General features: G+C 46.2%; 1 long non-coding RNA gene across 2 annotated transcripts in view; it reads left to right on the top strand.

Annotated features, from left to right (window-relative positions):
- LOC134935051 (uncharacterized) overlaps positions 1–18,852 on the top strand; it is an 88,173-nt gene extending 69,321 nt beyond the window's left edge. The window contains exons 3-4 of one of the 2 annotated variants that reach the window (XR_010179866.1): positions 2,546–2,695; positions 18,318–18,852. This is a non-coding gene — a long non-coding RNA (uncharacterized LOC134935051). The remainder of the gene's footprint in view (positions 1–2,545; positions 2,696–18,317) is intronic. The other variant, XR_010179865.1, reaches the window with a different exon arrangement.
- The last annotated feature ends 1,316 nt before the right edge of the window (positions 18,853–20,168 follow it).

Below are 20,168 nucleotides of genomic sequence, written 5' to 3'. Positions count from 1 at the left end.
TGAACACCTCACACCTCACAATATTATTCTTAGTCCTAAAATTTGCACCGAGGTCGCTGGATGGCTAAGCTAAGCGACCCAAGTGGCCGACACAAACACCTGGCCCATCTAGGAGTGGCACTGCAGTGTCAGACAGGATGGCAGATTTAAAAAATAGTCCCCAAACAGCACATGATGCAAAGAAAAAAAGAGGTGCAATGAGGTAGCTGTATGACTAAGCTTAGCGACCCAAGTGGCCGACACAAACACCTGACCCATCTAGGAGTGGCACTGCAGTGTCAGACATGATGGCAGATTTAAAAAATAGTCCCCAAACAGCACATGATGCAAAGAAAAAAAGGGGTTCACTACGGCTGGCCGGCGGTCGGGCTCCCGGCGACCAGCATCCCGGCGCCGGGAGCCCGACCGTCGGCTAACCGACAGCTTGGCGAGCGCAAATGAGCCCCTTGCGGGCTCGCTGCGCTCGCCACACTACGGGCACGGTGGCGCGCTACGCGCGCCACACTATTTTATTCTCCCTCTATGGGGGTCGTGGACCCCCACGAGGGAAAATAAGTGTCGGTATGCCGGCTGTCGGGCTCCCGGCGCCGGTATACTGAGCGCCGGGAGCCCGACCGCCGGCAAACAGAAGACCACCCGAAAAAAAGAGGTGCAAGGAGGTAGCTGTGTGGCTAAGCTAAGCGACATAAGTGGCCGACACAAACACCTGGCCCATCTAGGAGTGGCACTGCAGTTTTCTAGCGAGAGGATGAGTGCTTCCATCCTCATGTGAATCTGAACCACTAACCATGAACATAGGCCAGGGCCTCAGCCGTTCCTTGCCACTCCGTGTCGTAAATGGCATATTGGCAAGTTTTCGCTTCTCATCAGGCGCTTTTCATTTTGATTTTTGGGTCATTTTACTGAACTTTTGTAGTATACTTGACGACACAGAGGTAGAGCAGTGGACTACTGTACCGTACTGCTATATATTATATACTGGTGGTCAGCAAAATTCTGCCCTGTCCTCCTACTACATATACTGCGCACAACTAAAATGCACCACAGGTATGGATGGATAGTATACTTGATGACACAGAGGTAGGTAGAGCAGTGGACTACTGTACCGTACTGCTATATATTATATACTGGTGGTCAGCAAAATTCTGCACTGTCCTCCTACTATATATACTGCGCACAACTAAAATGCACCACAGGTATGGATGGATAGTATACTTGACGACACAGAGGTAGGTAGAGCAGTGGACTACTGTACCATACTGCTATATATTATATACTGGTGGTCAGCATAATTCTGCACTGTCCTCCTACTATATATACTGCGCACAACTAAAATGCACCACAGGTATGGATGGGTAGTATACTTGACGACACAGAGGTAGGTAGAGCAGTGGACTACTGTACCGTACTGCTATATATTATATACTGGTGGTCAGCAAAATTCTGCACTGTCCTCCTACTATATATACTGCGCACAACTAAAATGCACCACAGGTATGGATGGATAGTATACTTGACGACACAGAGGTAGGTAGAGCAGTGGCCTACTGTACCGTATTGCTATATATTATATACTGGTGGTCAGCAAAATTCTGCACTGTCCTCCTACTATATATACTGCGCACAACTAAAATGCACCACAGGTATGGATGGATAGTATACTTGACGACACAAAGGTAGGTAGAGCAGTGGACTACTGTACCGTACTGCTATATATTATATACTGGTGGTCAGCAAAATTCTGCACTGTCCTCAACTATATATATTGCGCACAACTAACATGCACCACAGGTATGGATGAATAGTATACTTGACGACACAGAGGTAGGTAGAGCAGTGGACTACTGTACCGTACTGCTATATAATACTGGTGGTCACTGGTCAGCAAAATTCTGCACTGTCCTCCTACTATATACTACAATGCAGCACAGATATGGAGCGTTTTTCAGGCAGAGAACGTAGATATTTTCAGCACACTGAGCACAGATATTTGCAAGCACACTGAGCACAGATATTTGCAAGCACACTGAGCACAGATATTTGCAGCACACTGAGCACAGATATTTGCAGCACACTAAACACAGAAACTGAGAGAACGCTGCACGTCCTCTCCCTATCATCTCCAATGCACGAGTGATAATGGTTGCGACGCGCGGCTCCTTATATAGAATACGAATCTCGCGAGAATCCGACACCGGGATGATGACGTTCGGGTGCGCTCGGGTTAACCGAGCAAGGCGGGAGGATCCGAGTCTGCCTCGGAACCGTGTAAAATGGGTGAAGTTTGGGGGGGTTCGGATTCCGAGGAACCGAACCCGCTCATCACTATCATATATAGTGAACTGTTGTTATAATGTCTAAATCAGATTCGTGATTTAGACATTATAACAACAGTTCAGTATATATGTTGGTTTATACCAGGAGGGATATTGCAAATTAACTATATTGCTGATATGTCTATTACATGCTTATAAAGGATGCTTGTGTTGTATTCATAATTAAGGTGGTATGAGGGAACTGTAAAGTACACTTTTCTTTTTTCCAGCGTGGACGGGGCGCCGGGCCGGGCGGCCGGATTTCCATAGCAACCCGACGCGACGCACCTAATGATGCGGCTGGAAGGCGCCGAGCCGGGGACGGACACGCCGGGACCCGGACGGCATCGAGCACTGTGGCGGGCTTCTTGGTTATTTAGGTAAGTGTGTACACTTGTTATGGTTATATGCACCTTGACAAAGGGGCGGCTGTGCCCCGAAACGTTGGAGCTTGCATGTTGCAGTTTTGACACATAAATTGACTCATTCAAATCCCTGAGTGCCGCGGTATATTTTCTACTATATATATATATATATATATATATATAATTTGTGTGTCTTACATCAGGATTATTGTTCATTCTCTGTGATAATTCAATTTTGTCAACATGTAACATGATCCTAAGTCATAGTTGCCTACCCTCTCCATCCTGACCATAAGGGGGAGAGGCTGACTAACCGGTGACCCGTGACCCCTACCCCCTTCCCCCCCGTGTGACTAACCAATGACTTGAGACCACACCGCTTTTTGGGCAACCTTGGTCACAGCTTTATTTCACAAAATACCAAAACACAACACACTCGCAGGGCAAGGAAAAACTAGGTTAGCAAGGGTCTTGACTGAGATGCTGGGAGCGTGTCCGGCCCAACTGAGTGGGCACGCCACGTCCCGCCCCCCGAATACCTATGGGTGAAGGCGTGCTCGGCCCAACCTTGTGAGCATGCCGCATCCCGCCTCCCCGCCTACCAGTGGTTGGGGACGCGTTCGGCCCACCTAGTAGGCACGTAATGACAGCCCCCCTCCGTCAATCAAACCAGATCCTCCTTCATCCACCTGGTTCTGTCTAGTGAATTTTCCTTACCCAGGTCATTCCCCACCCAGATGCAGGACTAATACATCCGGGGGTTGGCCAACCACTACCTCTGCTCTGAACACTGCCTTCCTCAACTGCGGCCAACCCTTGCCTCTGACTCCAAACCAGCTGACTGACCAACTCTCTTGTTGCAACCCCAGGTGACGCCTGTAAGGACTGGTGGCGGCCCAGGCTCCTGCCCAGTGGACGAACGAGTGCCCCATGATCCATACTTGCTTAATGCCTGCTCTGCCTGCGGAAAGAAGGAGGGGGGGGGGGGGGTGGAAGGGGGGATGTGAATGCATGGCGTACCAGGATACCTGCTGCCTGTGGGGACCACCGGCCTAACGTACCTTTTATAACAGCCCGACTTCTACCTGCCCAGCCACTTAATATTCTCCACCGCCAGCCTTTTGACGGCTGCTGATGTAGCTGCCCCTATCCGGAAGGAATGCATGCTGAACTTGCATCCCAGCCCAGCGCAGCTATGCACCTTTTAAAGACCGCAGTGAACTTATATTTTGTTAACGCAGCTGCGTCCTCTTGCACAAGAAAATTTCCTCCCCTCGGTGGCCTGACTCTCGCATATCACCGCACTGCTTCCACTGGGCAGACCCGTGGGTCCGCCCGTTTCTTAAGCTGGACCCACCAACCCCTACCCGCCTGGCCAGTTTTTGACTTGTGTATTCTACAGATGATGGACTCCTCACTCAGTACCACATTCGCGTTCAGCAAACCTGTGCCTGTGCGCCTGCGTGACTCCGCCACGAGCTCCCCCACTGTGAAAGCCTCGGCGAATGCTATAAGAAATACCATCCTAAAGAGGATGGCCTCGTGCTCGCTGCCACATACCTGGCACACCACTCCCACCAACGCCCACAGCCTGTCGGTGGTGACTGGCTCACAGGGGTCTGGGGCTCTGGCCTCTGACCTGCCCCACCTCCTCAAGATTGTGTGCACTAAAAAATCCTTAGTGTAATCATTCCTTCCCTGTAGCACTCACCACGGCTCTCGACATCCCTTCCCTCCTTAGCTTATTCAAAAAGGCCAATAGCCGCTGTCTGGTACCAATCCGGTACCTTACCCCTTCTGCCTGGAACCGCTTCCACCTCCTCCAAGCCGCCTCGTAGGCCGCCCAAGTCCTTGGTGCCAGGGATCTCACCACCAGCTCCCCTAGATCGGCTCCACTGTCTGCCAAAGTTGAGATGGGCAAGTCAAGCCTGTTTTGCTCGCCAGTGGCGCCTCTGCCCTAAATGCTGCCCAGAGTGCGTCGGCAATGACATTTTGCACACCCGGGACATGCTTGGCCTTAAATGTGACGTTATGCCGTAGGCAAGTCAAGACCAGCTCCCTAAGTAACCTGATCACTGGGGGTGATGATGCGCTTTGGCTATTGATGGCTTGTACCACCCCCATGTTATTTCGCACCAGAACTGTATGTGCTTGTTGGCCATTTTCTGCCCCCAGATGACCGATGACACTACAATTGGGAACAGCTCCAGGGCTGCCAAGTTCCTTGTAAGGCCCTTGACTGCCCACCTTTCTGGCCACGCCTCTGTGCACCATTCTCCCTTCCAGTATGCGCCAAAGCCTACCGCCCCTGCCACATCAGTGTAGAGCTGCAGCTCGTGGTTTGGCAGAGGTTTGCTGGGCCGCAGCTGAACTCCGTTAAACTCCTGCAAAAATGTCTCCCAAACCCACAGGTCCTCCCTCAACTCCCTGCTTATCCTGACGTAGTGGTGTTTCCTTCTTACCCCTGCCGTCACCCTCTCCAAGCGCCGTTTGAAAATCCGGCCCATGGGAATGACTCGGCAAGCAAAGTTGAGTGAACCCAGAAGTGACTTCAATTGCGCTGAGGGGACCTTCCTACCCAGCCTCTTCAATTTTTCTGCTGGCAGCCTGCACTGCATAAGCTGAGAGTCAATTTCTATGCCTAGGTAAGTAATTACTTCGGACGGGCCCTCGGTTTTATCTTTTGCTATGGGGACACCAAACTCGTCCAACATGACTTTGAGTTCCCGCAACAGCAGACCGCACCGGCCACACTGTGCTGGCCCCACCAGAAAAAAATCATCTAGATAATGCGCTACTGCCTTCGATCCTGTGCGTGCTTCCAAGCACCACTGCAAAAAGGAACTGAAGGTCTCAAATAAGGCGCAAGAGATTGCGCAACCCATGGGTAACCATTTATCAATGAAAAATGACTCTTCGAAATGAAAACCCATTATCCCAGAGGTTCCCAAACTGTGTGCTGTGGCTCCCTGGGGTGCCTCGGGACACTTGTAGGGGTGCCCTGGGTTGGTGGTCCAGGACCAATTCAAATTATTCATGGTCAATATAAAAGGCAAAACCAGTGCTGGTTGCTGCCAGTCATAACATATGTGGCCAAACAGAAGCAAATCTTGTCCCTCACCACACAACTGACCCTAAGGATGACATATAAATGCGATCTACTTAATGTAATATTTCTTTCTAAATTTCTCAATAAGAAATGTTTGGCCTAGGGGTGCCGTGAAAAAAATTCTGATATTCTAGGGCGCCGTGATTCAAAAAAGTTTGGAAACCACTGGATTAGTATATCAATTTATGGTAATTTAACAAAAAAAAAAAAAAAAAATGATATATTTATAACAAGGACATGGATGTGTGACCAGCTGAGAAGGTAGTGTATGCGGGTAAGCCCAGCTTATTAATGTCCAATCTGTAAGTCAGTACAGTCCAAAGAGCTTGGGCATAGCTCCCAACATGACCCTCTCCAAGAGGGACATAATGCTCTGCTCTTGGACTTCCCTCTTAGTGTATGATTGCCATCACATGTGCTGAAACACCTTTCTTATCCATCAACCTGTTCAACACGGGTACCAGCAATTATAAATTAAGAGAAAAGTCCAGAAGCAGAGCATTGTGTCCCTCCTGGAGAGGGTCATGTTGGGAGGTATGGCTTGAGTACTTACCCTAGCCCAGTGGTTTCCAAACTTTTTTGAATCACGGCGCCCTAGAATATCAGCATTTTTTTCATGGCACCCCTAGGCCAAAAATTTCTTATTGAGAAATTTAGAAAGAAATATTACATTAAGTAGATCGCATTTATATGTCATCCTTAGGGTTTGGCCACATATTTTATGACTGGCAGCCACCAGCACTGGTTTTGCCTATTATATTGACCATGAATAATTTGAATTGGTCCTGGACCACCAACCCAGGGCACCCCTGCAAGTGTCCCGAGGCACCCCAGGGAGCCACGGCACACAGCTTGGGAACCTCTGTACTAATCCATTGTATTTCCACCGTGCTGAAGGTGACCTCACCTACTCAGCTGCCTCGGATCCTTGTTTATTATGTCTTTCATCTTTCATTTGTTTAACCCCGGCCTGAAAAGAGCAAACACACTAAAAATAATCAAAATATTAATCACAGATTTTAGTATTACAATCCTTGGGGAATAAAACTAAATCCTGGAAGCAATGACATGCTTTTCTTTAACACAAGTATTGTAATGCTGAATCTGTGATTATTATTTTGATTATTTAATGTTAATGTCTGCAACTGAGTGTGCATCAAAATATACATTTATTTAAGACCAGTGTCACATCCTGGGGCTTATTCTGACTTGGATGCAATGCCAATGATGACGTAATGATTTTTGCAACTACACGTGCCACCCATACACAAACTCCCTCTGGCTGCATGCTGTACTTAATACTTTAGTTTTTTAACCTGCCACTGCAGAATACACCCCACAATGACAACAGATACGCCCATAGGTGGAGTTAGACACACCCTTTGGGTGGAGCATGACAAGCCCCCTCGATGGGGGGGCTACTACCAACTATTATCTCCCTGAAACTAGTTTTTAAAAGTAGGCAAGTATGCATTACTAGCATATCTTATTGTCAATTTTATTTGTAGGGTCCCCACAAGTGAGGAGTACTATACAGCATGTTCTGCCTATATTCCTTGGACTGTCACTCCAATTTTCTACTTCTGTTATGGTCTCTGTTATTATTGTATATTTCTCTTATGTCCTAGGGGATACTGGAAATCCATTTAGTACCATGGGGTATAGATGGGTCCACTAAGAGCAATGGGCACTATAGAAGTTTGATTGTGTGTGCTGGCTCCTCCCTCTATGCCCCTCCTACCAGATTCAGTTTAGAAAATGTGCCCGGAGGAGCCGGTCACGTGTCTGGAAGCTCCTGAAGAGTTTTCTGCATTTATTTTTAAAATTTGTTATTTTCAGGCAGGACTGGATAGCACCAGCCTGCCTACTTCGTGGGACTTAGTGGGGGGAACAGCCCAATCCCATTAAGGGTTAATGGTCCCATTCCCCGCTGACAGGATGCTAGTTCCTGAGGGAACTATTTGCAAGTCCCACCACGGCGAGCGTACATTCCCGCAGCACGCCGCCCCCTGAACAGAGCTAGAAGAATGAAGAGTGGTGAGTACTAAGCCGGCGGGTCGTCAGCCATTATGGTGGCATGAGGGTATGGAGACGTGCAGCTTCTACACCGGACGGACTGAGTCTCCTGACTAAGTACACTGTATGGTAGTCCAGATCGCATCTTCACATGAACCAGAGGATTCGTCTGTCACCAAAAGCCAGGATCTCCCTCCTGTGGTGGCTACAGACTTCTCACCTAGTTGAGGTTTGAAGGTTCGGAATTCAGAATTGGATTCTGCTAACCACACACGCAAGCCTCAGAGGTTGGGGAGCAGCCACCCAGGGGGTGCAGTTTCAGGGAAGATGATCAAGTCAGGAAGTCGTTCTTCCAATAAACATAGTGGAACTCAGGGCTATCTACAATTCCTCCTGCAGGCCTCATCTCTTCTTCAGAATCAGGCCATTCAGGTCCAGTCGGACAATATGACGGTCGTAACGTACATAAACTGACAGGGCGGAACGAAAAGCAGATCCGCAGTGTCAGAGGTGTCAAGAATTCTCTGGGCTGAAAAACACGGTGTGGCGTTGTCGGCGATCTTCATTCCGGGAGTAGACAACTGGAAGCAGACTTCCTCAGCAGACACAATGTGCACCCGGGGGAATGGGGCCTTCACCCGGAGGTGTTCCGGTGGTTGACACGTCGGTGAGGGTATCCACAAATTGACATGATGGAAGCTCAAGCGGTATTGTTCCAGGTTGAGGGACCCACAGGCAGTGGCAGTAGACACTCTGACAACTCCGTGGGTCTACCAGCTGGTGTTCTTGTTTCCTCCCATTCCTCTTATCCCAAGGATTCTAAAAAGAATAAAAAGGGAAAAAGTTCAAGCAATCCTCAATGCTCCGGACTGGCCACGAAGGGCCTGGTATATGGATCTTCTCAAGATGCTGATCGAAGATCCGTGGCCTCTGCCTCTTCGAGAGGATCTTCTGCAACAGGGCCCGTTCGTGTATCAAAACTTACCATGGCTACGTTTAATGGCATGAAAGTTGAATGGCTGATTCTAGCCAGGAAAGAGATTCCTGACTAGGTCATCCCAACTATGGGGTATATTTACTAAGGTCCCGATTTCATTTGAGTTTGTATTTTTCTTCTAAGTGTGATCTCGAGAATTTACTATACACAAATCTCGGCAGTGTTGGGGCTAATCGTATGGTTTTTCCCGGCAGAGTTCACAAATACGAATGAATAGACCATCGGTAAAACGCGGCTGTTTATGTATAGAACACGGTAATTTACCAGGGTTTCGTATTTGCAGTTGCGACCGTGAGAAAATTGTGAATCGTAAAAAAACGCAGGAAAAAAATAGACCTGCTTTTGGCTGGCATGTTTACATGTGTTTCAACTTCACCTTTAATCACACCTGAATTTTGGAGCCTTTAAAAGGGGCCTAAGCACATTATTCACAACCCTCACTCTGAAATGGCTGCTGGGCTGTGTAGCAGTGAAGTATTGTGTGCTGTGGGATTCCTGAGACTGCTCCATCAGTCTGGAAGAAACCTGTTATGATTTCAGCACTCTGGTCTGAGGAGATCTTATTGCAAGGACCGGAGCACTGGAACGTAATGCTGGGAAAGGGGAATGGAAAGGGAATAGCCCCTGGCGCCCTATCTCCGTTGTCTCGCCCGTGCTGTCAGTACACTCTTGCGAGACTATGGTTGCTTGAGCCCATGGCAGCCGCGTTTGAAGGGCGGATTACGTCTGCCCAACTTCGATGCCCCCTCAGGTCTTAATGAGAGACAAAGAGTGTACCGAGACAGGGTGATAACAAGGGGCCCTCTTACTGAAACAACCAAAAGCCAGGGGCTACTAACTAGCCTAAAACTAAATGTATGTGCGGTTTGCCGTCAAAGGAAAAGAACAACAAAGGAAATGCTGACCACACGCCCACACAATACTTTTGTGTACCGGCGGTGACAGCATAAGCAGAACCCTCTGCAAAACACCAGTGACAGAAATAATAATTGAATACAGCGGCCTAGGCCGACGGACGCGGCAGAGCCGCTACTCACGGAACCGGTACGAATACTGGCAAACGGACAGGAACTCCCAATGCTGCTGACACAGACTCTTAGAACTGGAGGACAGGCGGAATCCCAAACGAAAGACCGGTGGACACCAAGAAGCCAGAAACTTGACCAGGCACAGGCAAAGGCACTGGACCTCAGGACAGGAACGCCTCACGGCAGGACACGGGATCAGACATAGGAATCGACACAGGGACTGACACAGGAATCGACACAGGAAGCTCAGGAACTAGCAGGAACCAAGCTCAGAACTCAAGCAGACTTGATACCCAGAAATATCACCAGCGTCTGTGAATTGCAGCCAGCCAGCATATAACAGAGAGGCCTAATTAATAATCTCATGCAGCTGCCCTGTTGCATGACTCCAAACTGACAAGATGCAATTAGCAGCCAGGTGAGGCTGAACACATGGGAACAAGCTGCAATTACACAGACTCACCAGCGGCAGCAGACAAGAGTATTCTAAAACAGAGCAACAGGAAATCCTGGCATGCAAGACAACTTTATAAACATAAAATAGGAATGAACCACTACCTGTGGTTCATAACAGTATCCCCTCCTTAAGGGTGAGCTCCGAGCACCCCATGACACCCACGGGGAACATGAACAGAAGTATAACATAAAATACATAACCAAAATGCAAAAATGGAAATGAGCCACAGCCGTGGCTCATAACATTACCCCCCCCCCCCCCTTGAGGAGGGGTCAAAGGACCCCAAAATACAGACTATCCAAAACAAGGGATACACAAAAAAAAACCTGAGACACTGGTCTAACAGACACGAAAACAGACACAAGCTGCAACCACAGCTTGTAACAGTGCCCTCCCCCTGACGGTGGCCACTTGACACAAGATAAGGAAAAAAAAATCTTTTTTTTTTCTTTTTTTTTTAATATCAAGGCAAGAGTCAAAAATTATTTCTTTTTCTTCTTCTTCTTTTTACAAAGCTCTTTAGGTCTGACCAAGGTAATTCCCCAAACATTGTCTGAACTGATGGTACCACCCAGCAAGGCTGCGTTCAAATCAGAGACAGGTTTCTTACCCTTGGGAGCTGAACTTTCTGGCAAAGTACTATTATTAGAAGAAGAAGAAGTCAGAAAAGCACATCCTGCAGTCAAAACAACGGGCTGGGACTCTTGTGCCGAGTTTACAGTATTTGGTGGACTCTCAACAGACAAGACGGGTGACTTAGAGGAACCTGAACCATTTTCTTTGGAACCATATCTTTTAATAATTGCATCACTGAATGCTGGGGGATCCTGAAGAATGGGATCTTCAGCTTTCATTAGGCTGGTCGCCCACTCAAAAGCCTCTCCTCTAAAAGAATAAATCAGATAAAGCACAAGGTTCTCTGAAGTGATGCCCAGAAATGGTCTAGACAACATAATAATGTAATAGTGTTTGTAAAGCACCAGAAAATGGGCTAAGTCCCCATCAAAGATTATGGATGTTGAGATATCAGAGTCAGGATCTGTTTCCTTCCCATCTGACTGACTGGAGTGCTTTGCTAGGACCTGGTCACTATTGACCTTACTCGAGGCTGAGACTCTCTGAACCCCACCCGGGGCAGTGACTTTCTGAACCCCACCCGGGGCAGTGACTTTCTGAACCCCACCCGGGGCAGTGGCCTCCGGGAACCCCGCTGGGGCAGTGGCCTCCGGGAACCCCGCTGGGGCAGTGGCCTCCGGGAACCCCGCTGGGGCAGTGGCCTCCGATTCTTTTACTGGTACCGAGCCGTCGGCCTCCCCCACTGGGACCGAGCCATCGGCCTCCCTCTCTGAGTCGATAATTATCAAAACTTCTCCCGGGACTATGACTTCCGGAACTTTTGCTGAAGCTATAACCTTCAGCACCTCCACTAATGCTACACCTCTTAAGTTCTTTCCTGGGGAAGCGACCTCTAGACCCTTCTTAGAGGTTGCGTCTCTCGAGACCCCACTTGGGGATATTACTTCAAAGATCCCTTCTGGGGTTTTGCTTCTCGAGTTCCCTTCTAGAACTATGGTTTCAGATACCCTTTCTGGGGTTGCGCTCTTCAAGTCCCTACCTGGAGTAACAGCTTCTGAGACCCCTTCTGGTATGGAAACCTGAGCTAAAATATTTGATGTCCCTCTATAAGCTAGAGCATCGGATACCGCACCAGCACTCTGGGCATCGGGTACCGCTCCAGCACTCTGGGCATCGGGTACCGCTCCAGTACTCTGGGCATCGGGTACCGCTCCAGCACTCTGGGCATCGGGTACCGCACCAAGATCCTGAGCATCGGGCACCTCTCCAGGACCCTGGGCAACGGGCACCACTCCAGGAACCTGGGCAACGGGCACCACTCCAGGAACCTGGGCAACGGGCACCACTCCAGGACCTTGGGCAACGGGCACCACTCCAGGACCCTGGGCAACGGGCACCACTCCAGGACCCTGGGCATCGGGCACCACTCCAGGACCCTGGGCATCAGGCACCACTCCAGGAACCTGGGCATCGGGCACCACTCCAGGGGCTTGCAACTCTGCTTCAACAGGAACCTCAAGAGAGGAGAGAAACATTCTCTTTTGATTCCTAAATCTATGATGGGGCTCCCTTGCCCAAGGACCCCAATTATAGGACAGAGAGCTTTTTAGTGTGGGTTGTGTGACAAGTACCTCTGCCACAGTAGAGACAGGAGTAGGTCTTGTATCCTGACTCAACTTGGCCAGAGGGCAAGACTCGTCACCACACTTTGGCTTGCGCAACTCACAGGTCTGCAGATAGTGGCCTAAACCCCCACAATATAGGCATAAGTTTAAGTTTCTGCGACGCAGACGCTCCTCTTCTGAGAGCCTGGGCCGCAGAAAACTTTTAAACCTTTTCTCTTCAGTTAAACCAGAGGATTCTCTTGTCATCATACTGTGAACAAGAGTCTCTTTAGAGATAGATGTACTCTCAACGACTTCTGGCAAGATGAGCAAGATTTTAGTCAGAAGGTTTTGCAGTTGCTTTAGGGATTGCTGCAAAACTTCTAGTCGCTCTGGTCTCAAAGCACTGAAAACAGAGTTCAGGGCTGCGAGAGATGCCTGCAGGGCTTGCATAGTAGACATAGGAGGATTTAAAACTAGACAAGACTAGACAAGGCAGGACTAGACAAGGCAGGACTAAATTTTTGCTAAACAAAACAAGACTTTTTTTTTTTTAAACACCAGACTGGATTCTAAACACCGGACTGGATTCTAAACACCGGACTGGATTCTAGACTAGACACTGGACTGGGCCAAAAAAGAAAAAAAGTTTTATTTCTTTTTTGTGGTATGGCTGGGAACGTAATGCTGGGAAAGGGGAATGGAAAGGGAATAGCCCCTGGCGCCCTATCTCCGTTGTCTCGCCCGTGCTGTCAGTACACTCTTGCGAGACTATGGTTGCTTGAGCCCATGGCAGCCGGGCGGATTACGTCTGCCCAACTTCGATGCCCCCTCAGGTCTTAATGAGAGACAAAGAGTGTATTGAGACAGGGTGATAACAAGGGGCCCTCTTACTGAAACAACCAAAAGCCAGGGGCTACTAACTAGCCTAAAACTAAATGTATGTGCGGTTTGCCGCCAAAGGAAAAGAACAACAAAGGAAATGCTGACCACACGCCCACACAATACTTTTGTGTACCGGCGGTGACAGCATAAGCAGAACCCTCTGCAAAACACCAGTGACAGAAATAATAATGGAATACAGCGGCCTAGGCCGACGGACGCGGCAGAGCCGCTACTCACGGAACCGGTACGAATACTGGCAAACGGACAGGAACTCCCAATGCTGCTGACACAGACTCTTAGAACTGGAGGACAGGCGGAATCCCAAACGAAAGACCGGTGGACACCAAGAAGCCAGAAACTTGACCAGGCACAGGCAAAGGCACTGGACCTCAGGACAGGAACGCCTCACGGCAGGACACGGGATCAGACATAGGAATCGACACAGGGACTGACACAGGAATCGACACAGGAAGCTCAGGAACTAGCAGGAACCAAGCTCAGAACTCAAGCAGACTGGATACCCAGAAATATCACCAGCGTCTGTGAATTGCAGTCAGCCAGCATATAACAGAGAGGCCTAATTAATAATCTCATGCAGCTGCCCTGTTGCATGACTCCAAACTGACAAGATGCAATTAGCAGCCAGGTGAGGCTGAACACATGGGAATAAGCTGCAATTACACAGACTCACCAGCGGCAGCAGACAAGAGTATTCTAAAACAGAGCAACAGGAAATCCTGGCATGCAAGACAACTTTATAAACATAAAATAGGAATGAACCACTACCTGTGGTTCATAACAAAACCAGGGTCATGAAACTGAACATGATCAGCAGGTTGTACAGGTGCTGCGGTGGCTGCGCAGGCCTCGTTTTTTTAGAGGGCGTTTAAACTTAAACGCATTGGCTGATTACCAGGTCATACAGATGTTCTGGCTAAATAGAAACAACATTTTCCGTCTATATGACCTTGTAAAACTGGACCTAGACCCTCAGACAGCATGCTCTTGCTCTGTCTCAGGCCTGCACAAACTCCTGGCTGTGTTGCACTTTCTGGCTACTGGCAGCTTTCAGGCTGTGTGTGGCAATGTCATTGGAATCTCACAGCCCACCTTTTCAAAATACTTAAATCAGGTGATGTATACCATACATACTCATCTATGCCAAAGTAGTTTATGCAGAATGTTACATTACACAGTGTTGTTGTTGTTGTTGTTAGTTGTACTAATCTCACTCACTTCATTTGTTCAAATGTACACACAGGAGTTGGATGCTTTGCAACCACACATAGATGCCTCTATCTGCTTCCCTACCCAGGTGTCTCAGTGGCATGGAGTCAGGATAGCTTTCTGTGGCCCTGCTGGCAGGCCCAATGTGCTAGGTGCCATAGATTGCACACACGTTGAGCTGAGACCACCTAGGGGAAGGCAGTATATTTATACTAATCGTCATCTGGACCACTCTACTAATGTCCAGGCGGTTTGTGATGCAAAACTTAAAATAATGAGTGTTGTTGCTGGTTACCCTGGTGGCTGCCATGACTCCTTCATCCTCAGTCAGTCATCCCTCTTTGACAAATTTGAGGCCAGATAAATGCCCGATGGATGGCTACTGGGTATGTAACTAGATATGTGTATAAATGTATATATTTTATAAATGCCCAGCAATGTGTTGCTGAATACCTACTTTTCAGTCTATACTATATATGTCTTTCAGGTGATGGGGGATATGGCTGTTTCACTTGGCTTCTGACTCCATGACCCGTCCTGATTCCCCTTCTTAACACAATTACAATCATGCACATAAGGTCAATCGGAATGTGATAGAAAGATGTTTTGGGGTACTGAAATCTAGGTTTCGGTGTCTTGATAAGTCTGCTGGCCTTTTATTGTATAGTCCCTTAAAGGTGACTAGGATTGTGTTCTGCTGCTGTTTTCTTCATAACATGTGTTTGCAACAACATCTGCCACATGTTGATAAGGATGAGGAGTATGAAGAAAACAGTCAGCAAGTAGAGGAGTTAGGGTGTGTACACACGGTGAGATCCCTGCTATGTTCGATTTTGACTATGCGATTTCCCTTGAACTCCCCCAGAGCCCAGATAGCACAGATAGTACAGATTTTGACTATCTGTGCTTATAATTTTGTCTATGAACGATTTTGACTTTGTACTAGATTGTACACTAGATAGTCAAGATTGACTTGCCTGCACAGTCTATCTAGCCTTACGATACCGACCCCACGGGAGCGCGCATCGAGATCGAATCTGTATCACAAGCTGCTTAGCACCATGAGATATGCACTAACTTTTCATAAGATTTTGACTATATAGTCAAAATCTCACAGATTTATCTCACCGTGTGTACACACCCTTAGAAACATCTGCCGACACTTGGAGTACAGATGTAGGGAGGCAGGTAAGGCAAGAACTAACCCAGTATAATTTTTCTGGTAAGTATATGTGTCTAACTCTGTTATGTTTTTTTTGTTGGGTTTAACAAATAAATATATATATATATATATATATATATAATTTTATTTTTTTGAACAATGCATTACTGACATACAATTGATGCATGTGTAATATATTTGTTGGATATGTGTGAACGTAATATGTGTGGTGCTCATGGGTTTTTCAGGTAGACAAGCATGTGTTTTGTAGCACAAAATTTTATTGGGCTGTTTTCCTTGTTTAAGGCCGTATGATTGTGTGTATACTCTGTGGCCAAACCACAGAGTACAAATACAAGCCATTAACTAAGACATTAGTTTGTTTACTTTCTATGAAACTGCGCAATGTTTTTTTTTAAAACATAATGGTTACAATTAACATCTTCATAATGTGGATACATGGCATTGTAATTGTGATAAAACATGGCATAATCACACCTCTACAAAAAAAAAACATTGTATCAAATACCAATAAAGGCACATTTAACAGAATTAGTCATGACATTGACATAATGCAAATACATGTCCTGCTAACAATGTGATTGGGGTTTTTTTTTACCAATTAAATGACATAATGCTCAGGTATTACTGATTCTGATTGTTATTGTAAAGAATATGGATACTGACCAAGGAATACTGATTCTGATTGTAAATTGAAAGAATATGGATACTGCCCAAGGAATACTGATTCTGATTGTAAATTGAAAGAATATGGATACTGACCAAGGAATACTGATTATGATTGTTATTGTAAAGAAGTGTCATAATGGTAATGTAATACTGAGAGTGATTAGGAATTTTAAGAAATCACACTATGGGAGTGATTAATGATGTCAAATTTACATTTTCAGTCTCCTTCATACACTTAAACTGACCCAGTTTTTGCCTCCAAAACAGAATGAACACCAACACCTAAAGGCAATTTTTTTGGGGCCACTTTGGGGGCTGATGTACCTTTCCCAGTGACGTGTGTCCGTGTACGGCTGGATCGCCTTGGTGGGGAAATGATAGGAGTTGTGGTTCCTGAGCTGGTGCTTGGTTGTAATGCTTGTTGGGAACTGAGGTTTTGGCTCAGGTTACTCAGAGTAGCATTGTGTTCTCTGGTAGCTGCAGTGTGACTCTCCATAATGTGTCTGATGCTTTCTATTAACATTTGGTTGGTTTCCAAAATGTTGAGGTAGTTTTGATGCTGTCTGTATTGTTCAATTGTTCATCCATTACTCTCTGGAATGTGTTCATCATATGTATGTTGTTGGCACGCATTAATTCCATTGTGTTGGCGATTCGAGTGACTTGCACATTTAGCTGACTACTATTTCGACTAATTCAGGGAAGATGATGTGGCAGACTAGCTAGAAATTGCGTCTGACTAAGCAGACAAACCAGGTTATTTGCTTGCTGGGTTGACCAAGTATTCCAAAAAACCTGATCCTGTGTTGTCACTTGTGGTGATGGTGGACTGATTTGTGGTGCAGGTGTTGTTTCTGTTGGAGGCGTACTCACAGGTAGTGTTGTAGGTATTGTTTGGTTGATTGGCTGGAGATGTAATACAAAGCTTTCCTCCATTTGTGTGCATGCTGGGGGTCTGGGGTATTGTTGTCGTCATCTGTATGGGCTGTAATGGAACAACATTTGAGTTTATGTAGACATATATTGGTTTAATATGTGTTTTTAATTTTTTTGGGACAAGACATGATAAAGATGATTCAAATGGGGGTTGTTGCCAACAACATCAATACTCCAGTTACATTAAGGCCATGCCTCTCTACTATATTAGATGTGTTGCTTTAGAATGTAATATTAATCCGAATCCATCTCAGAAATACACAACATAGGGGGTAATGCTGAGTTGATCGCAGCAGCAAGTTTGTTAGCAGTTGGGCAAAACCATGTGCACTGCAGGGGAGGCAGATATAACATGTGCAGAGAGAGTTAGATTTGGGTGGGTTATTTTGTTTCTGTGCAGGGTAAATACTGGCTGCTTTATTTTACACTGCAATTTAGATTGCAGATTTAACTCACCACACCCAAATCTAACTCTCTCTGCACATGTTATATCTGCCTCCCCTGCAGTGCACATGGTTTTGCCCAACTGCTAAAAAATTTCCTGCTGCGATCAACTTGGAATTACCCCCTTACTGTGCAAACACTGTTTATGGCTTGTTTAAACGTGTGTTAAACTAGGATTGCTTACACAACATTTTATATGGGTATGCAGGATATCCACACTACATCTAACTACATCACCACACACCATTTTTTACTGATCTAATCCTTGTGAAGCTTGCACTTGTGCTTTTGTCGCAGCATCTTCATCTTAATATGCTACTCTATGGCTGAAGTGGACACACATATAATTAGTGTAGAGCTTTAAATCCATAACATTTGTTAGGCATTTTGTTGTTGTTGTTGTTCAGCCATACGTATGTTATTGTGTTGTCTCCAACCAGGCTAATTATTTCTAAAGTGCCCTGTGTAAGTATGTGTACTAATGTTTGTTTTTTTCTACTCACCAGGCAGCTGAGGGGATTGTGGTTCCCGTGTTTGCGGACTCTCCAATAGTTGGAATGGTGGCCTTGAGGACACATTTGATACGCGTCGTTGAGGTGGTGACTCGTGTTGTCTGGTGTGCACATCCAGCCTGTGTCTCTTGTGAACCATATGTCTTTGCCTGCCAGTATCCTCAGGACGCCTCCTTCTGGAAATGAGCCGTTGTGTGGATGGTCCTATACCCCCCAAAAAAATTAATGTTGTGCGAAATCATTTGCACTCATAATATGTCCATAAATTGTAACTTTAGCTGCTTCACCATCATCATCAACAACATCATCTTGTGCCTGAGTGGAGGCAGGGTGCCCTGTTGTTTTTTTTGGCCACTGTGAAGATATGACAAGCGTGTTTTTTTTTGTGAATACTGTGTAATCCAAATTTGTACATCATTACCTTTTCTTTATTTCTTAAGTAATTACATATTTTTAAAATTAAAAACGCAGCCACATTTTTTAAAGTGTATATTGTGTGTACTTTGTCCGGGAACCAAACGTAGAAAAATGCACACATAATTGGTCCATGTGCTTAGTTCACATTTCCAACCACTCTAATGTTTAAGCACTAATAGCAACACACAAAAAAACACATACATTAACACACAACACTACAAATGACAATCATGTTTTTAAAGAATGTGGAGTGTAAAAGAATTAACGTAGGCGGAAACAAAACAGTATGATGTGTTCAATTCCACAAACACTATTACACCATCCCAAAAATGTAAAAAAAAAATAGTGCTCCATTTAAAAATAAAAACTAAATGCAGAACACATTGTCCACAAACAAACAAACAAGCAAACCAAAAAGAGTACTTTTCTCACATGACAAACAAAGTGAACACCACCACCAAATAACGTAAAACAACAGTAAAAAAGGACAAACACGCTTAATACGCCAAAATACCAAAGTTAGCTATTTTGGAATGCAAGACATACATTTTACGGGTGTGGTTCATCAAATCGACAGTATCTAGGTCGACAATGTTTAGGTCGACCACTATAGGTCGACAGTCACTAGGTCGACATGGATGGAAGGTCGACAGGGTTTCTAGGTCGACATGTGCTAGGTCGACAGGTCTAAAGGTCGACATGAGGTTTTTTTTTTTTTGGGTGTCGTTTTCTTCGTAGAGTGACCGGGATCCCAAATTAGTGCACCGCGTCCCCTCGCATGGCTCGCTTCGCTCGCCATGCTTTGGGCGTGGTGCCTTCGCTCCGCTACCGCTTCGCTCGGCACACTTTACCGTTCCAATCGTAGTCCACGTGGATCGTTAAGTATGAAAAAATTCAAAAAAAGAAAAAAAATGTGAAAAACTCATGTCGACCTTTAGACCTGTCGACCTAGCACATGTCGACCTAGAAACTCTGTCGACCTTCCATCCATGTCGACCTAGTGACTGTCGACCTATAGTGGTCAACCTAAACATTGTCGACCTAGATACTGTCGATCTTCAGACCGGATCCCACATTTTACATTTGCAGACAATTTTAAAATGCAAAGAGTAAGTGCCTCTGCCTCATGATCCACACAAAAAAGTATACAGTATGAAAACATAGCCATTCAACAAAAACAAACAACTGCAGTAATGTGATTATGTTTTTCCAGACACAAATTAAATATGCATACTCCAATCTGTGTGGGGGGAAAAACACAACTACTAAACAGAAATGCATAAAGTAATTTACACAAACAAATACAGTGAATAGAAGATGTCATGTTTGTAAAACGCACTTAGAAATGACAAAATATATTTTTTTAAAAACCTCACCATCCTGCCTGGACCGATCCAAACCCCGGACATAAGTAGCCCCGACAACTTC

This window comes from Pseudophryne corroboree, chromosome 6, assembly GCF_028390025.1.
Source record: "Pseudophryne corroboree isolate aPseCor3 chromosome 6, aPseCor3.hap2, whole genome shotgun sequence".
Taxonomy (NCBI): domain Eukaryota; kingdom Metazoa; phylum Chordata; class Amphibia; order Anura; family Myobatrachidae; genus Pseudophryne; species Pseudophryne corroboree.
The sequence above is the reverse complement of the archived record's forward strand: the minus strand, read 5'-3'. Positions and strand labels throughout refer to the sequence as shown.